The 20,249-nt window shown below is 41.6% G+C and overlaps 1 protein-coding gene across 1 annotated transcript in view; it reads left to right on the forward strand.

Moving 5' to 3' along the window:
• Nucleotides 1-8,091: 8,091 nt before the first annotated feature.
• LOC140728505 (myosin light chain kinase, smooth muscle-like) overlaps nucleotides 8,092-20,249 on the forward strand; it is a 341,168-nt gene continuing 329,010 nt past the window's right edge. The window contains exon 1 of the mRNA XM_073047317.1: nucleotides 8,092-8,600. The gene's annotated coding sequence lies outside the window, so the exon portion shown is untranslated. The remainder of the gene's footprint in view (nucleotides 8,601-20,249) is intronic.

Raw genomic sequence — 20,249 nt, forward strand, 5'->3', positions numbered from 1 at the left:
GCAATGCCTTGAATTGTTTGGCCTCTGTCTTGCTGCATTTACTTCCTTTTTGGTGATCAAAAGCAAAGATTTTGTTCCCACCAAATTGTTTACTTATTTTTGTTTTCAAAATCATGCCTTGAGATTTAATAATTGCACATTATCACAAAGCAATCTTTCTTCTGATAGAATATAGCAGGTCATGGTCAAGCTGTTATCTCAGGAAACGGAAAGATAATTTTCTTCCTGTAAACGATTTAGGTGATTCACTGTATGTTAAAGTTCCAAAAGTTGTTTTCTGGCTTCTCCATATCTCAAATGGCAGAATTTCACACTAAGTTTGCTATGTTTTCTCGAATTTCACTGTTTCACAGCAGAAGGGTGCTAGAAAAATCAGAAGATTTTGCATTTTGATTGTCAGACTTGGAAGTATTAAGTTTAGCTGGGCAGTTAGACATGACGTTGATTTTCAGTTCCAGGCATGCATTGTGCAATATTTTCAGCTATGATGCTCCTAGATCCAGTACTTACTGGGCAAACCATGGTAAAATGTATGCTTCTGCACAACTTTGCAAACATACATGATTTGTTATAACTGTGAGATGATATTGGTATGATGTCAAATCACTAAAGATTTATGAATAGACTTATGAAATAACAAAGGAAAACGTTTGTTGATTGTTATCTGGAGTTACTTGTAGTATACAAGGATTAACATCGTGACACCATAGGAGCTCTGGACTTAGTTCCTATTAAGATCATAAGACATAGGAACAGAATTAGGCCACCTGGCCCATCAAGTCTGCTCCGCCATTCAATCATGGCTGATCCTTTTTTCTACCTTCTTCTCAACCCCAGTTCCCAGTCTTCTCCCCTTAACCTTTGAGTCTATGTCCAACCAAGAACCTATCAATCTCTACCTTAAATATAGCCAACAGCCTGGCCTCCACAGATGCATGTGGCACCAAGTTCCATAAATTCACCATCCTTTGGCTAAAGGAATTTTTGTGTATCTGTTTTGAAAGGGCGCCCCTCTATCCTAAGGCTCGGCCCTATTGTCCTGGACTCTCCCATAGGAAACATCCTTTCCACATCTACTCTGTCTAGGCCTTTCAAAAGGTTTCAATGAGATCCCCCCTCGTTCTTCTAAATTTAGGACCTACTGATAAATAAATCTATCAGCCCAGAAGATTCACTGTGGTAATTTGGTGATTGACAGGTTGAGCAGATAAACTTTATCTTCCCTGGTTTATGGGAAAATTAATTGGTGAGCCACTGAGATGGCAAAATGATGAGCACTTTATTTTCTAATTATTTTAAAAATTTTACTGTAGGTTAGATTTGTTTTAACATTTTGCAAAATATTAATATTTTGGGTTATCAAGGAATTTTAATTAATCAACTTTATGACCCACAACTAAATTTAAGAAAACAGTAGTATTAACAAATCACAAAGCAATACAGCTTTTACCATGATGTTTCTTGGATGAAATGTCCATTTACTTTATTGTAAAACTGTTGGTGTTTTATCCCATTCTTCCTTAAGGAAATGATTATTGACTTCAGGAGAGGGAAACCAGTGGTCCATGAGCCAGTTCTAATCAGAGGTTCAAAGGTGGAGAGGGTCAGTAACTTTAAATTCCTAAGTATTGTTATTTCCGAGGACCTGTCCTGGGCCCAGCATGCAAACGCAATTATGAATGCTTTCTTCTCGCTGCTGCCATCAAGGAAAAATGTACAAGAGCTTCAGGACTCACACCACCAGGTTCAGGAACAGTTATTACCCCTCAACCATCAGGCCTTGAACCACTCTCAAGGACTCTTCATCTCATGTTCTTGATATTTATTGATTATTATTAATATTATTATCATTACTTCTCCTTTTTGCATTTGCATAGTCTTTTGCACTCTAGTTGAATGCCCTAATTGGCTGGACTTTCATTGATTCTGTTATAGTTCTACAAAATACTATTCATTTTCTTGTGAGCATACTCAATAAATCTGTCAATTGAGTATGCCCACAAGAAAATGAATCTCGGGGATGTATATGGTGACATACATGAACTTTTTATTTACTCTACTTGCACTTTTCACTCATAGATTTGGAAAAAAATTGTTCTCCAGAATATTTCTTTCAGGGAAGGTGGTTAATATTTTCTGGTAAAAATATAACGTTGACTGTTTATTCATTGCTATAGATGCTGCCTGGCCTGCTGAGTTCCTCCAGCACTTTGCGTGTGTTGCTCTGGATTTCCAGCATCTGCAGATTTTCTTGTGATGGAAATGCCTTGATTTGCATAGCACAAGGATGGTGCACAGTAAAGAAAGATAGTAATGGGATAGCTGAGCTAGACATGGGAGGAGCCCATAGCTTTCGATTGTTGCACAAGGAATGTCATTTTGTTTTATTGGAGCAGAGATAACATTGAAAATATTATCGGTGGGGCATTTGTAGCATCTCACACAAAACATACTGTGTAACAATGCAATTATCAAATTAATATTTGTTTAAATAGCAGACAGTTTGATGTTTGGTGAGATCTGGAAGAACTTGCTGATACCATTGACAACTAGAGTGACAACATTAATTATATATGTGGATACTACAGAGAGTGCAGAGGAGATTTACAAGGATGTTGCCTGGATTGGAGAGCGTACCTTATGAGAATAGGTTGAGTGAACTCGGCCTTTTCTCCTTGGAGAGACGGAGGATGAGAGGTGACCTGATAGAGGTGTACAAGATGAGAGGCATTGATCGTGTGGATAGCCAGAGGCTTTTTCCCAGGGCTGAAATGGCTGACGTGAGGGCCATAGTTTTAAGGTGCTTGGAAAAGGGTACTGAGGGAATGTCAGGGGTAAGTTTTTCACATAGTGGTGGGTGGGTGGAATGCACTGCTGGCAGCGGTGATAGAGGTGGATACAATAGGATCTTTTAACAGCCTCTTAGGTAGGTACATGGAGCTTAGAAAAACAGCACTAGGGAAATTCTAGGCAGTTTCTAGAGTATGTTACATTGTCGGCACAACGTTGAGGGCCGCTAATGTGCTGTAGATTCCTATGTTCTATATGGGGTCCCAGAGAATGAACACATTTTTGAAAGCATAATCTGGACCAAAATTTTGGTTCAAGATCTCATCCTGGCCATTATAGAAACTCTTTAGAACCTTGATTAATGGTAGGAATCCATAGCTTTTTTTTTGGAAAAAAGGTTGGCAGCCCAATGCTTTGGTGCTTGACTGAGCTGATAAATGTATCACAAAACTTACCCGAATGAAGGTTTGTGGTCTGTTTTTTTAAAAGAATGAACTCTAGTTTATTCAATCTAATATTGCTGAAAATTGATGCAAGGCCCTGTCGTGTTTATGGCTGACACGGAATGTTGCTTCCTCTGCTTGATGAACAGCTAGAGCGATGGTATAACTTGGTTTTTAAAAAAAAAATGGGAGAAACAAAGGCGAATCCAGGTATTTGTAGGAAGGGAGACCACAGTCAGTCCGTGTTGGCAGGAACATCTCTGACTCCATCACACTGAGCACTGGATCCCCACAAGGCTGTGTGCTCAGCCCATTGCTGTTTACACTGCTAACACATGACTGTGCAGCCAGATTCAAGGAGAACCTGATCATTAAATTTGCAGAGGATACCACAGTGGTGGGGCTCATCAGCAAAAATGATGAAACAATGTACAAGGAGGAGGTCACACACCTAGACAGCTGGTGCAGTGACAACAACTTGATGGTTAATGTCACCAAAACCAAGGAGATAATCGTCGATTTCAGACGGTCTCAGCCTGAGCACACACCCCTCAGCATCAGCGGCTCCACAGTGGAGAGAGTGGAAAACATCAAGTTCCTTGGGGTGCAGATCTCGGACAATCTCGCCTGGTCCAGGAACACCACAGGGATTGTGAAACGAGCCCAGCAGAGATTGTACTTTCTGAGGAAGCTTAAACAAGCATCACTCCCCACTAACATCTTAACTACATTCTACAGAGGCGTGGTTGAGAGTGTGCTGACCTTTTGCATCACAACCTGGTACTCCAGCTGCAGTGCTGCTGACAAAAAAGCCTTGCAGAGGGTGGTTAGGGGAGCAGAGAAGATTATTGGGGTCTCACTACCTTCTGTCCAAGACCTCTTTCAGAGTCGATGCCTCCAGAAGACACGGTACATCATTAAAGACCCCTCACACCCTCTCCATGAACTGTTTGTTCTTCTGCCATCAGATAAACATTACAGGAGCATCAAAACTAAAACCACAAGGCTACTAAACAGCTTCCTCCCACAGGCAGTCAGACTACTAAACAGCTGCTCTACCTGACTCTGCTTTGGACACTTTTAACTTGCACTGGACACTTGTAACTTGTTTTTAACTGACATGTGGCTGTTGTGTTTTACTATTTATTGTTATGTTTATTATTTAGTGTTGCGTTTGTTATGTTATGATCGCACTGCTCCTGGGAAATGTTGTCTCATTCTGCCCTGCAGAGCTGATGTATGGTTAGAATGACAATAAAGTTTTTGAATCTTGAAAGAGATTGAGAAGTAGGATCTTGGTGGGAGTAGACGCTGGTAACTGTGATTTATACCAGTGAGTGTAACCTAGGAAAATACAGCGAGTGATAGTATAGATGGAGAGTTGCTGGAAGGACGGAGGGTTTTAAATTCCTGGTGCACTGTGACCAGTTTGGTGGGAAATGAGCCAGGCATGATGAAATTCTATAAAGACTGGACCTCTGTTCTGAGGAGTTTGTTTGCTGCTTCTGTTGGGGTAGCTTAATTTAATTTGACAGAGAGATTCAGCCCTGAGTTCAGATTAGAGGGGAGAAAAGAAGAACTAGAAATAGAAGGCAGAAAAATAACTTGTGAAAGGCAAAGTAAGCAGGGATTGGAAAATGGATAGAAATGAAGTCAGCCTGCTCTATGCTTAAAAGCAAGGAGATTAATGAAAAGGGAAGATTAGTTCATGGCTCTGAAAGGCACAGGAAATGTATTTTGACTATGCTTGAAGCATGGTTAAAAGAGGGGCAGGAAAGTTTACATTCCTGGTTACAGGGTTTTCAGATGAAAAAAAAGTGGGAGGGAACAAAGGAGGGAGTGGTGATATTGTTGAAAGGAACAATCACAGCTGTGAGAAGGGATGATATGTTTGAAGGATCATTGATTGAGCTTGTATGGGTTGGATAAAGAACAAAAAGGGTCTTTCATACCATTGGGAATGTTCAATAGACCTTCAAACAATCAGAGGGTGTCAGAGGATCAAATGAGTGAGCACAAAAACACTTGGTCAGTAATAGAGGGGAATTTCATTTACTCTGATATTAACTGGGATACGGTGAGTGGTCAAAGTAAAGAAGACTCAGAATTCCTAATTACGGAGGAATTTTTTTTTAGCCTGATAAGAGGGAGGAATTTTGGATTTAGTTTTTTTTGGAAATGAAGCTAAACAGGTGGAAGGAGTATCAATGGAAAGCATTTTTTTGTAGTAATAATTTTGTTAGATTTAACATAGTCATGGAAAAAGACAAAGATAAAATAGAAACAAATGTTCAATCTAAACTGAATGTGAGGCCAGTTGTACTGAAATGAGGAGTGACATTGCGTAAGTGTATATAAAACAGCTAATGTAAGATAAATCTGTCTCCGAGCAAGGAGAGACACAGGAAAGAGTTTCAAATAGTGACTAAGTCTATCAACTTCCAGCTGACAAGATGCACAGAGGGAAAGACAAGGTAAAACAAAATTGTTTGTGGGCCACTGAGAACTTGATGAAACAAAGCCTGGAAATGTACAGAAAAGTATATAGGAGTGAAATGGAAATGAAAATTATGAAAGCCCTGTGGGGGGAAAAAAAATTGCCAAGTATAATCATAGAAAATTCATAATGTAAGGAAGCATTATGGCCTATTACAAAACAGAAAGCTAACCTGAGTTTAAAGAATGCAGTTAAGATTCTGATGAACCTATTGCCTAAAAGTGGTGTTCCACGGGGGTCAGTGTTGGGACCGATTCTTTTTTTTACATTATATGTAAATGATTTAGATGATGGAATTTATGGCTTTGTTGCAAAGTTTGCAAGTGGGTGGAGAGGCAGGTAGTTTTGAGGAAATAGAGGCTTCAGAAGGACTTGAGTTAGAAGAAGAATGGGCAAAGAAGTGGCAGATGGAGTTAGGTGTCAGAAAGTGTATGATCTTGCACTTTGGTGGATGAAAGTAAAGGGTTTACTTTTCTAAATGGAGAGAAAACAAAAAATCTGAGGGGCAAATGGATTTGGGAGTCCTTGTGCAGAATTCCCTAAAGGTTAATTTGCAGATTGGGTCTATTGTGAGGAAGGCAAGTGTGATGTTAGCATTCATTTCAAGAGGACTGGATTGTAAAAGCAAGAATGTAACGTTGAGACTTTATAAAGCACTGGTGAGGCCTCACTTGGAATATTGTGAGCAGTTCTGTGCCCCTCATCTTAGAAAGGATGTGCTGAAACTGGAAAGGGTTTAAAGAAGGTTCACAAAAATGATTCCAGGATTGAATGGCTTGTCATATAAAGACAGATGCCTCTGGGCCTGTATTCACTGGAATTCAGAAGAATGAAGGGTGACCTAATTGAAACCTATCAAATGGTGAAAGGCCTTGACAGAGTGGATGTGGAGAGGTTGGCTGGGAGTGTCTCAGACCAGATGACACAGCCTCAGAATAGAGGGATGTCCTTTTAGAAAGGAGATGAGGAGGAATTTCTCTAGCCAGAGAGTAGTGAATCTGTGGAATTTGCTGTCACAGGCAGCTGTGGAGGCCAAATCTTTGTGTATATTTAAATCAGAGGTTGATAGATTCTTGATTGGTCAGGGCATGAGGGGATATAAGGAGAGGCAGGAGAGAAATGGCTGAGAGAAATGGATCAGCCATGATGAAATGGCAGAGCAGACTCAATGGGCCAAATGGCCTAACACTGCTCCTCGTCTTGTAGTGTTATTCACAGGGGATTATGTTAATATTGTCATTGAAGTGTGTGAAATATTTGATAAATATAAAAAAGGAAAATTTTCCAAAACATGTTTTGAAAATGGCTAACATGCAGACTAGGATGAAAGGCTATTAAAAGGAGAAAATTGCAAAGGCTCTAACAACAATTTTGTTTTTCTATCCTCATTGGTTCCTGGATTGGTGCAGAGGACAGTACAAGTCTTAATGTTGTACTATTCTTTAATAAGCAAGGGTTGATTTGAGTAATTAAAGACCTGTAGTTAACTTTGGTGCTATCAAAGCAAACGTATCCATTCTGAAGGATAAAAAAATACTTTCATGTTGAAATTCTTAGATCATTTCATAAATGTTCAGTAGCTGCCTGCTGAGTATTTTCTATTATATTTCAGATATACAACTTTTGCAGTTTTCTGATGTTTAAACAAGTTGGTGTCAGACTAATGATTGAATTGTTAAAGGAGATGAGGAGGATGGTGGATGAGAGAGATGTTTTTGATGTGGTCTGACTGGATGTTTGCAAGGCCTTTGATGAAGTGCCATCTGACTGCCAGTAGACTCCAGGTTGGCAACCCCGGTTTGAAGGGATACAAGCTAAAATGCGGACAAATGGAACAAGCTTAGATAGGAATGTTGGTCAGGAAGGACCAGTAGGGCTAAAGGGCCTGTTTTGATGTTGTGTGACTCCATAGCCAACCAGCATATTTCTTGGGAAGTGACAGGACACTGACACACCAGAGGAAAACTTGGGGTCACAGGGAGAACATTGCAACCTCCACACTGACAGCACCTGATGTCAGCCTTGAACACGTGGCACTGGAACAAGGCAGCAGCACTACCTGCTGTTCCACTGAGGTACAAGGCAAAGAAAAACGCATGCAAGATATTGAGAGGTGTGAGGGAACAAAGCGATTCTGAAATGCACTCCATATCTCCTTGAATGTAGCAAAACCAATCAATAATCTGGGTTAAAAAAAAATGCGTCGTGGTGCTTTTCTTGATTAGCAGGCAGACTCTACTCAAACTCAAGTAGTTAAACCACGTCGTGAACATACCAATTAGTTCTGGTCGCAATATGGCAGGAAAGATGTCATTACCATGCAAAGAAAATATGGACTGGGAAATAGTTAAAACTGGATAAACTGAAGATGTTTTAATTGGAAAATCATAGTCGTTTTCCGCGCGCTTGGTAGCTAGCTAGGTGTTCTCTCCTGCTGTTCGTCTGGAGCTTTGGTGTTTCCTATTGTTTGAGGTATCGGGGTTTGATATTGTCCCCTTCTCTCAGCAGTGCTCTGCTCCGATATCCCCTCTTAGACTCTGTGGCTCTGCGCTCCACTGCAGAACCCTCGTCTTCAGTTTGCCAGACAGTCTGTTTCCTTTGATAGGAAAATACTGTCAAATTCATATAATTTTTTTCCGCTGAAACTCCGCTGCTTTCCACAGAAAGAGGACTTGCATTACCTTATAAGGCTGACAGTAGCAAAAACACGAATGCGGCCAGAAATATTGTGGGTGCGATAGATCAGGGTACTCTGGTTCCTTTCTGTGTCCCAATTGGACTCCAAGAACGCGTTAGGTTAGTTGATCGCGTGTAACTCCTCAGTAAAGCGCGAGTGTGGACGCTCTCCGCTGGAACCAGCGGTTCTTTCAGTAAGTAAAAACTCTTGCCCATTTAACCAGCTGTAGCTCATGGACGTTAGCTCAATAATAAACCATTTTAATATTAACAAGTTTGATTTTGCTTTTTCAAACCAAAGAGACTGGGTATTCCTTTTTCTAAAGAAAATATTGTTTGCGCTCCGCGTTTTTATTCAGACTCGTGCCAGGAATACCTGCGAGTTGGACTGGGCGCGTTCTGATATCCTAGGCTTGAACTGTCAGCTTTAACACAGCAGCTGGCGCAGTAACCAAGACAGTTCGATAAGTTTTCCCCGATTCCAGCTGAGGAGTTGTGGAGGTGAACACCGAATGGGACATTGAGATTCCTGATTGTGTAGAGTACCGCTGCCGGCAGCCCGAGGAGGGAAAATTTGTTTTCTCTCTTGCCCGTTTGTTTCTGACAGGTCCGGAACTGCTAACCTGTTGCCACCGCAACAAACGCAATCCCACTTTATTCCACCCAAAGTTTTAACCGCAATCGCAAAAACAGTACCGTAGCAGCGTCGCTACTGAACATTGCATTGTGCCCCGGATAACTTTAAGAATTTGTGCGTACGAGGTGATTAGCGGCGGCGAAGGTCAGCCGCCACCCACTCAGCGCCCACTCCCACTGAAACTTTACTGCGCTGGTCTCAAATCTCGAAGCTTTTCGAACCTGCTGGAGTTTCGCAGAGAGGCAGCTGACAGTCAGCAAATCCCTGGCGCGTCCTTCGCTAAAATACAGCGTGTTCGGAGAGCGCTACTGTGTAGCTGAAAGGAAGACGGCCCGTTTCCTACCAAAGTGGCCCTTTCCAGGAAAGTGAGGTTAGCATTTACTTAAAATGCAGTTTGATCACCGTGGATGTTTTAACAAAGCAGTCGGAACTATTCCATTCGCTTTGTTTATACTTCGCTAGCAAAGGTATAAAACTAGACAGACTACATTTGTCAACAGTTTGTTGGTGAATCGGATGCTTGCAATGAAGGACTTGTCAGTAACAGTGCATGGGGGGGGGGGCTAAAGGAGCGCGGACTAATGTAATATCTTTGCTGGATTTTAACCTTGAATAATACTTGATAACAATACAACCTTCTTGTTGTTGTGGCGTACTCGCCGCCAGCAAGCCAGAATGGAGTGAATGAAAATCTCATGGAGCGTGTTCTGTTCCCCAAGACAATGAGAGGGTCAGCCGTGCAGAAGGGGCATTAATGTTTCGGAGGATTTTTTTTTAAATAGTTTCCCCATTTTTCTTTACTGAAGGTTAATGCCATCTCAGTACTTATACTGAAATTAATAAAGAGATTTAAAAACATTTACGTCTTCAGCAAAAGAACTTGTATAATCAAATGCTGAAGAGATCTTGGATACTATAAGCAATTGGAGAGCAGTTATGGTGATTGGATTTTTCTTTTCCGTTTCAAGGTACTTTTTGAACTTTTCAACATATTTTCACCTCTCGGCTTTACTTCATTCCATTATTCCTTATCTGGGGAGACAGGTGAGGGTGCAGTTCCCCGGTCTCTCTCACGCTCTCAATCAGCTTCCAAGAGGCAGTCCAAAGAAACTTGACGGCCCCTCCCACTGCGAGAGAGAGCGAATCCCCGCTTGGGGCTTTTCCGAGAGGAGCGTTGCGATCTCATGCCGGGGCCGTATCCTTCACCCACACTCTTCTGTAGTGCATTCTCGCGAATTCGTTACCTGGGATGGTGTATCCGGATTCGGTTGACAGAAGAACACCCTGCGACCGACGCATTGTTCTACTTCTGTGGCGGAACACATTCTCATCTGAATTACTATCGGGCAGCTCATTCTTGGTGTTGGCGAGGGAAGGGTGTATTTGTTTGTCTTGATGTGAGCAGATTGCTGTGCAGATTTCTCAAATATGATGATGGATACAATTAAGAGGTTATGACGTTTAAGTTGTCGAAAGATCTTGCTGATTTTTTTTTAGGACAGGCTGCTTTGATTCAAAAACACGGCGAAGTCTGCAGATGCTGGAAATCCAAAGCAACACACACACACACACACACACACACACACACACACACACACACACACACACACACACACACACACACACACACACACACACACACACACACACACACACACACACACCTGGAGGAACGCAACAGGCCAGGCAACATTACGGATATGAGGTTGGGGCTGGAGACCCTGGAGCCTGAGAAGGAAGGGGGAGGACACCGGAATAGAGGTGGGAGGAGGGGACGCTCTAACTCAAGCTTTTCATTTGCTCATTACCACGCTTCAGCTCAGTGGTGCAATGTGTCCACCAATAATTTGTATGTAATACCTCTAACGTGTGGGTTGGACATGGATCTGATTTGTGTTCCAACAAATTACCTGACCAAAATTAGCACAATGATACAGATGTCAGGTTTTCCTGGTCCGTAAGGCTGAATACTTTAGGAAGCGCTGAGGTCATGAAAGACCAGCAGTTTTACTTGCAGGTGGACATCTAAGGGCCGAACTGGTTGAAACAGCGGCCAAAGCTTTCTCTTTTTCCAGGCACGAGCGGTGTAGGGAAGTCGATAGCAATTTACACCCAGTGTAGTGGTGGACATAAATGAAGGGGGGGGAAGGGATGAAAGAGTTATAGGAGATCAACTGATCACCCTGACTTGAGTCAGGCTGAGGCTGTCTTCAGACAACACACACAAAATGCTGGTGGAACACAGCAGGCCAGGCAGCATCTATAGGGAGAAGCACTGTCGACGTTTCAGGCCGAGACCCTTCGTCAGGACTAATTGAAAGGAAAGCTACTAAGAGATTTGAAAGTAGTAGGGGGAGGGGGAAATGTGAAATGATAGGAGAAGACCGGAGGGGGTGGGATGAAGCTAAGAGCTGGAAAGGTGATTGGCGAAAGTGACAAAGAGCTGGAGAAGGGAAAGGGTCATGGGACGGGAGGCCTCGAGAGAAAGAAAGGGGGAGGGGGGGGGAACACCAGCGGGAGATGGAGAACAGGCAGGGTGATGCCTCCCCCGTTCTTTCTCCCGAGGCCTCCCGTCCCATGACCCTTTCCCTTCTCCAGCTCTGTGTCACTTTCACCGATCACCTTTCCAGCTCTCAGCTTCATCCCACCCCCTCCGGTCTTCTATCATTTCGCATTTCTCCCTTCCCCCCACTACTTTCAAATCTCTTGGTATCTTTCTCTTCTGTTAGTCCTGACGAAGGGTCTCGGCCCGAAACATCGACAGTGCTTCTCCCTATAGATGCTGCCTGGCCTGCTGTGTTCCACCAGCATTTTTTGTGTGTTGTTTGAATTTCCAGCATCTGCAGATTTCCTCCTGAGGCTCTCTTCAGTTGCTTTTGCCTATTTTAGGGTACTGTTCCAAAAATTCTTTGTTCAATATCAATGCTTTAGGAAGTCATTGTAAACTATAACAGGAAACCTGTACAGTATCCTGGGCCCTACATAAAATTCTGACTTTTGGCAATCCACACAAAGTGCTGGTGGAACGCAGCAGGCCAGGCAGCATCTATAGGAAGGAGTACAGTCAACGTTCCGGGCCGAGACCCTTCGTCAGGACTAAGTTGTCTGATCATTGACCAAACTTGATAAACCATGTAATATGTGGACAAGACCTCTGCTACAGAGAAACCCATGACCTCACTGAAGTACTGGGAGGATGGGTTGCTTCTGTAGAGCAACTGATTCCCCACTGTCACCTTTGGATTCAACACATTGGGGAATTAGATTCAGGCAGATATAGAATATTTACTAAGAACTTGTATGTTTGCGGTGTATCTTGTGTTTCAAGATACCTGATAGGCCGCTGAAGAACTTTCCAGATACACTCACTACTTGCAGTTTAATAAGTGACTGCAGACAAATTTTAGCCTGAAAGGTTAATGCAGGAAGAAACTCAGCTGCAGAAGATATCCAACATTGGTTGAGGAAGAGATGTTGAACAGGACAATGAGAGGACCTCTTCCTCTAGAGTAATGCCCTGATGTAGTTTATATTTAGCTAAGTGAGTAGGTGGTACTTTGGCATAGTACCTGATCCAAAAGCTGGCATGGCCATTCCCACAGTAGACTCAGTTTTTTCCCATCTCTGGCATGCTCCCGTGTTGCTAATTGGCTATTTTTATCATTATTCCCAGCAACAAGGAAATAGCGAGAAATTGTACAAGGAATGTGCTAGGGGGAATTTCTCCCAAATAACCACATCTTAATCACTGAAGCCACAGCGAAGCATCTATTTCATCATTAACCTTCATAGCTTCTCCAGTTGACCAGTTTGAGACCCAGCAGGAAACTTGTATCCCTACAAATAAGGTCTGATGCCTGATTGATGGTCACAATATTTCCTCTGGCTGTGATGCAGAACTCCTAGCATATCTGAATCGAGATGCTGAAAGTATGTTCCATGCTGAACATAGTAGATGAAAAGCCAGAACTAAAACATTACCATCATGTACCACATTGCTGAGCAACTAAACAAAAATATCTTTGGAGTCTCCTTAGTTCCTTAAACTATTTGTTACTGCCCCAGGGATGCTTCAATTAAAACTCCCTTTTGGGAAATAGTACATGCAGGGATATACTTACCTGTTGCTACATGTTAACTTCCTCTCTTTTCTAAAAACTACAGACAAGCTCTAATAAACAATAAAGCCCCAAAAGGTTTCTACAGTTCCCTTTCCCAAATAGGAAAACAGCCAGCTATTTTTTTTAAAAAATGTAATCCTTCCAGCAAATTAACTCCATTAAGAGTGATGCAGTTCATATTTCTATGTTAAATGGAATGGAATGTAAGTGAGTGCAGGGAATTTCCTTGGGCAAAATTTTTTGGGAAATCAGGCCAGAGAAATGGCTGAGGTGACAATGGGGGAGCACTTTGTGATCAGTGATCACTGTTCTTCTAGTTTTAACTCTGTTCTAGATTGGGACAGATCTAGTCCATGCGTTCATGTTCTAATAGGGGCAAGGAAGGTGTTGATTCTATTAGACAGGAACAGGCAAAAGTTGATTGGAGTAGGTGAGAAAGGGACATTAGGCAAGTTGTGGCTTTTAAAAGTGGGATACAAATTCTGGGTCTGCGTGTTCCCATCAGTTTGAAGGGAAAGGCTGGTAGAAGTAGGAAGTCCTGGAAGATGAGGGATATTGAGTCCCTGGCCAGGGAAAAGGAGGCATGGGTCAGGTATAGGCAGCTGAGGAAAAACTGAATCCCTGGAGGAGTATCGGGATTCAGGGATATCTAAGGAGGAAACAAGAAAGAAGGCAGGAAACAGCTTTGACAAAGAAGATTAAGGAGAATTCAAAGATATTATGCCTATCAATGGAAAAAGAGTAACTAGGGAGAGAATAGAGCCACTCAGAGACCCAAATGGGCATCTATGTGTGGAACAGCAGGAGTTGGGCAAGGTTCTCAATGAATGTTTATTCTGCTTTTCCATGAAGAAGACCAGAGCTTGAGACAGTTAATATGGGTGTATTAAAGATGGTCTTCACTGCCATGGAGTAGTGCTGGGCATCTTAAAATTTATCAAGGTAGGTAAATCTTCAGGATCTGATCAAGTATATCTATGAGAACTGTGGAAAGCGGGAGGAAAAAAATTGCAACCCTGCCTGAGATCTGCATCATCTTTATAGGAGTATAGGAAACTGATACAGGACTTTGTGATATGGTGCAACTCAAACTACCTGCGTCTCAATATCACCAAGACCAAGGAGATGGTGGTGGACTTTAGGAAATCTAGGCCTCATATGGAGCCAGTGATCATTAATGGAGAATGTGTGGAGCAGGTTAAGACCTACAAGTATCTGGGAGTACAGTTAGACGAGAAGCTAGACTGGACTGCCAACACAGATGCCTTGTGCAGGAAGGCACAGAGTCGACTGTACTTCCTTAGAAGGTTGGCGTCATTCAATGTCTGTAGTGAGATGCTGAAGATGTTCTATAGGTCAGTTGTGGAGAGCGCCCTCTTCTTTGTGGTGGCGTGTTGGGGAGGAAGCATTAAGAAGAGGGACGCCTCACGTCTTAATAAGCTGGTAAGGAAGGCGGGCTCTGTCGTGGGCAAAGTACTGGAGAGTTTAACATCGGTAGCTGAGCGAAGGGCGCTGAGTAGGCTACGGTCAATTATGGATAACTCTGAACATCCTCTACATAGCACCATCCAGAGACAGAGAAGCAGTTTCAGCGACAGGTTACTATCGATGCAATGCTCCTCAGACAGGATGAAGAGGTCAATACTCCCCAATGCCATTAGGCTTTACAATTCTACCGCCAGGACTTAAGAACTTTTTAAAAACTATTATTAATGCTTCTTGAGATAGTGATTTAGATGCATATCATATTTTCTTACTGAGTTAAGTATTGTATGTAATTAGTTTTGCTACAACAAGTGTATGGGACATTGGAAAAAAGTTGAATTTCCCCATGGGGATGAATAAAGTATCTATCTATCTATCTATCTATCTTTAGCCACAGTTGAAGTGCCAGAGGAGTGAGGAGTGCTTAGTTTGTGTCTTCACTTAAGAAGGGCTTCAAAGAAAAGCCTGAGAACTATAGATTAGTAAACCTAACGTCAGTGGTAGGTTGGCTACTAGAAGGGATTCTGAAGAGAAGATATACATGCACTTAGAAAGATGGGTTAATTTTGGATAGTCAGCATGGAATTTGAGTAATCATGAGGGTAGGGTGGTAGACATAGACTCTGTGGATTTCAATAAGGCCTTTGACAGTGTTTCACATAGTAGGCTGCTATGAAACACATGGCATCCAAGGAGAGCTTAGATAATTAGATACACAATGAACTTAATGGTAGGAAGCAGAGTTTAATGGTGGAAAGTTGTTTTATCGCACTGGAGGCCCATGGGAAAATAACAATCTCCATAGATCGGTGCTAGGCCCATTGCTATTTGTCACCTATATCAAAAATTTGGATGAGATGTACAAAACATGGTTAGCAAGATGGCAGATTACACTAAAATTGGTGAAACTGATCATCATGAATTACGGTGGGATCTTGATCAGCGGAATAAATGAGCTACAGCATCTCAAATGGAATTTACTCCAAAGAAGTGTAAGGTGCTGCACTTTTTTACAAAGACAAGTTAGAGAGACATGGGAATACAAGTATGTGGTCCTGAAAGTAGTGTCACAGGGAGAGGGTGATGAAGAATGTTAGGCACACTGGCCTTCATCAGTCAGTGCTTTGAGTATAGAAGCTGGAATGTTCTGGTCATATTTGGTCACCGTTATTGGACAGCTGCCAGCAAGTTGGAAAGAGTGCAGAAAATGTTTGAGGATGCTGCCAGAACTTGGAGAATTGAGTTATCAAGAGGTTAAGAAGTCCAGACCTTTATTCATTTGAGCCTAGGAGAATGAAGGACAATCAACCTGTAAAATTATGAAGTCTATTTTTCATTTTGGAGAATCAAGGGCCAGAGATCATAAGTTTGAGATGGTTGAGGGAAGCACATTTACAACAAATAAAAGGCAGTTACAGGTGCATGGCTAGGAAAAACTTGGAGAGAGAGATATGGGACTAGCCTAGATGGACATTTTGGGCTCCATGGACCAGTTAGGCCAAAGTGCTTCATGCTGAATGTACTTTGACTCTGATTTCACACTGTCATAAGTGAAGACCACTTGTGAGTAATGATTATAATTAGAAATAAGTCTTACAAACTGCACACAGCATGTTGATGTTTAGGGTTGATATTATTCCATTTACCCTCTAATAGGACTTGGGTTTCCATAACCAAAAATTGCATGGTTTCCGAATCCTGATAAGGTGCTTGATACCTCTTCCTTCACTTTAAATGTTCAGTTATATAATTTAGTTTATAGAGTTTCCACAACTTAAGGTAGGTTAAAAAGTTGGCACAACATCATGGTCTGAAGGGCCTGTAGTGTGCTGTAATGTTCTTTGAATTGGAAAGTCCGATGTTTTGCTTAATCAATTCTCTTAGAAACAAAAGGCCCTTCGTATTCCTCCCCTTCCTATAGGAAAGTAATAACTAAAGTGGCTGATTCAGAGACTTCTCATGATGCACCTAAGCCAAAGAATACTGGAGGTGTTAACTTGAAGTGTTTTACTGGTCAAAATCTGCCCCTACAGGCAAGTATTTTAAAGTCCGAGATTGGTTCTGTAATGTGGATTCCTGGTTATGCTGTTGATATTCACTGTGGGAACTGATAGGAAAAGTTGGTAGCAGCATGTGTTCTGGCCTGAATAAGCTTTGTAAAGTTCTAATATTTCCTTTGCGACCAGGAAGAATTCCAGGGCTGAAAAGGAAAGCCTATTGTGCTCTTTATTATGGTTGACTCGAGGGGTGGGGGGGGGGGGGGGAATGCTGTCTTCACCTTGGCCCAAGGTCACTTGCTGCCCTGTCAGCCTCTTGCCAGTCCCACTGATGTCCATTGGACATCAAGCAGGGGAATGGTTTATAATAGAATGGGCCTCTCATGAATAGAAGGTTTATAATAGAATGGGCCCCTCATGAGTAACCCTTGGGCTTTTCTAAGTCCACATGGCCTGAGTTAAAATCTGGACCTTGACACCATTGTTCTTTTAATCTTATGTAATAAGTGATGTGGAGTATTACACTTCAATTTTGTGTGTTCACTTGGAATGTTTGACATTTAACCTGGATATTATTTGAATGTGATGGTAAAGATATTTGGATTGCACAGATAACATTTTTGGAGCACCTGAATGGCATTGATTTATCTATGTGTTGGTATGTGGTTGAGGGTGAATGTTGCCCAAAATAAAGATATAATTTCAGGTGCCTTAATTGTTACAGAGGATTCTTCAGTTTAAGTTCAAGCTACATTCAGAGCAATGGTACATAGATAGGGAAGTTTTGCTCTTGCTAAATATTGAGCTAAAAAACTTAATAAAAATATTAAAGACACATTTTAAGTTCAAATAGTAGAATACATTTGGCAATTTAGGAATGTGACTGAAAAGATGGGATTTGTTACTAGACCCACAGTGAGAGCCTATTTCACTGACAATCATAAACATTCTCAAAAAATGTTTACTTGGAATAAAAGGAACAAGTAACTTTGGATAAGTAACTGTTGACAATTTTTAATGTTGTAATAACATTACTATGTGGAAAATGAATGCCTCACAAGTTTCCAGGACTTTCCAGTCAATAATTACCATTTGCTCATAATCTACAGACGTTAATAAACAAATCTTGTGTAAACATTGACAGTGTCATTTACAAAGTAATGCAAGGAAATGGGCAATTGTACTCATCTGCTAATACACTTACTGATGTATTAGCAAGATAACAGCATTTATTTAATATTACCAGTTCCTTGTTTAGTTTATATTTAAATTTGGAAAACACACAAAAAATCTGAAACTCAGTCATAAACATAGAAACATTATGATCAGTGTTGTCAAATTATTTTGTGATCCTTTACATTTACTAATCACAGATCGCCTACCTGTTAAATATTTCAAAAGGTTCACTATTAGTGATAAATATTTTTGAGCAACAGCAAATGTTGTAAACTTCAGTTAGCAATATTCTATTTGCATCTGAGGAAATCTTGTCTATGGCATATGTATAGACTACAGCACCAATGGAGTCCGTATTCTAGGTAAAAATGCCATTAACTACATAGCTAATGTTATATTAATCATTTACAGGATATGCATGTCACTGGCAAGGACAATATACACTTCTAATTGCCCTTGGTAGTGAATTGCCTCCTTGAGCTGCAGTAAACTTCCTGATGAAGATAATCCCACAAAACTATTGGGTTAGAGGGTTACAGGATATAGATGCAATGATGATGAATAAAGGGTGTTAGCCTTCCAATCACAATAGTGTGAACTTGGAAGGCAATTTTCAATTGGCCATCTGCCCAAATCCATGTACCTGCTGCCCTAGTCAGTCTTGGTGGTACATTTCTAAATGGACATTGAACCCATGAATGCTACCTCATTACTTTATTTATTTATTTATTTATTTTGCAGTACTTCAGAATCAGGTTTATACAAAAGTCTCTATCGATTTTCCTTCTCTATTATCATGTATTGCATTGTACTGCAGTTGCAGAGTTGCCATATTTTACCAGTCCCCCCTCACTGTGAAAGGGGGCATCTCTTTTTGGCTTTTATTAAAGCGAGAGGGGGAGAGAGGGTCTGTGGTGTGCTGAATGATTAGTTTGTGTTATACTGCAGATCATGATCTTCATCAGGGACTCGCTATTGCATGCGCGGTGGGCGCTGATGTTTTTTGTGGAGGTGGGGGGTCATTGCTGCTGATTGTGTGGGGAGGAATGGGGTTCTAACATTTTAACTGTCATTATTTCTTTGAGGCGCTCTTCTGTTTTCATGGATGTCTGCAAAAAAAGAGAATTTCAGGATGCATATTGTTTACAATTCCCTGATAATAAATGGAACTATTGATATTAAAACTGGTTCTGATTCTGACAGAGGTCACAGGTTTGGGACGTGCAGGCATAGCAATCAGGGCAGGTAACTCTGGTGCACACTGCAACGACTGTGTGCTAGTCGTGGAAGAAGTAAAGATTTGCAGTGTGGGTGGAATCAAGTGGGTTTTTTGCTCTGCGTGATTTCAAGCTTCTTAAGTGTTGCAGTCACTCAGACAAGTGGAAAGTGGTCCAAGTTGCTCCTGATTTGGCCTTTTAGACAGGGAAACCTGGAGGTGAGCCACTTGGTACAGAATATGGAAGCTCTAGTCTGCTCAGCAGTGGTACTATTTAGCTGGTGTGGATAAATTTCTGTTGAATGATACTAATTACCATTCCATCTCCTTAACTCCAGTTACAGAATGCGAGTGGCGGGGGATTCAGGTTTGACGTTGTCTGTGGCAGAACATCGGCAGACATGGATTAGACTCAACATTTGGAGATGGTCATTCTCTAAAGCTTGATATAACTTTTTGTTTATCAATAATATTGCATAGGCTTGGGCAGGTCAAAGGCCTTTTTCTGGTCTCCACTTGGAGGGAATTGTATTGAAGTAACCGGTGATGACGGGGCCAGGATCTGCCCTCAGGAACTCGTGCTTAGTCTTGCTAGAGTTTAAGTAATTGACTTCCAATTAAATGGGTTTTGATTGAGATAGGATGGCAGCCAATGATGAGTTTTCCTGGTTTTCAGCATTTCTTGATGCCCAATTGAATCAAATGTAACCTTGACTTCAAGGGCAGCTCTTTATTTTATCCTGGGCCTTCAGCCTCAAATGTCAACTGTTTATTCCAATCCATAATGTTGCCTGACCTGCTGAGCAACTCCAGCACCTTGTGTGTATTGTTCTCGATTTCTGGCATCTGCATTACCTCTTGTCTCTCCACCCTGCCTGTGGAGCCCAGCCCTTTCAAACTTTTGTGCTGGGTTTGGACTAACTGTGTATTCTGGGCTAGGGTGGGTCAGGTCATGCTGGGGCAGATCAGTCCTTTATCAGAGTCAGAATAATTTGTTTAGTTTTACTGCATGTGTCCTCTTCTAAATCAACACTTGCTACCTTTCAGCTGCATAGTGTCCTGGCTAAAATTTCTTCTCTTAGGCTGTAGATATTTCATTTTAGCATTTCTGTAAAAGCAGTGGGTTCTGCTGGTAGACTGTTTTGATTTTTGGCCAAAAGATAAGGGGCTCTGATGTCCAACTTGGGCATGCTGTCAGCCAATCAGGATGT

This window comes from Hemitrygon akajei, chromosome 5, assembly GCF_048418815.1.
Source record: "Hemitrygon akajei chromosome 5, sHemAka1.3, whole genome shotgun sequence".
Lineage (NCBI taxonomy): Eukaryota > Metazoa > Chordata > Chondrichthyes > Myliobatiformes > Dasyatidae > Hemitrygon > Hemitrygon akajei.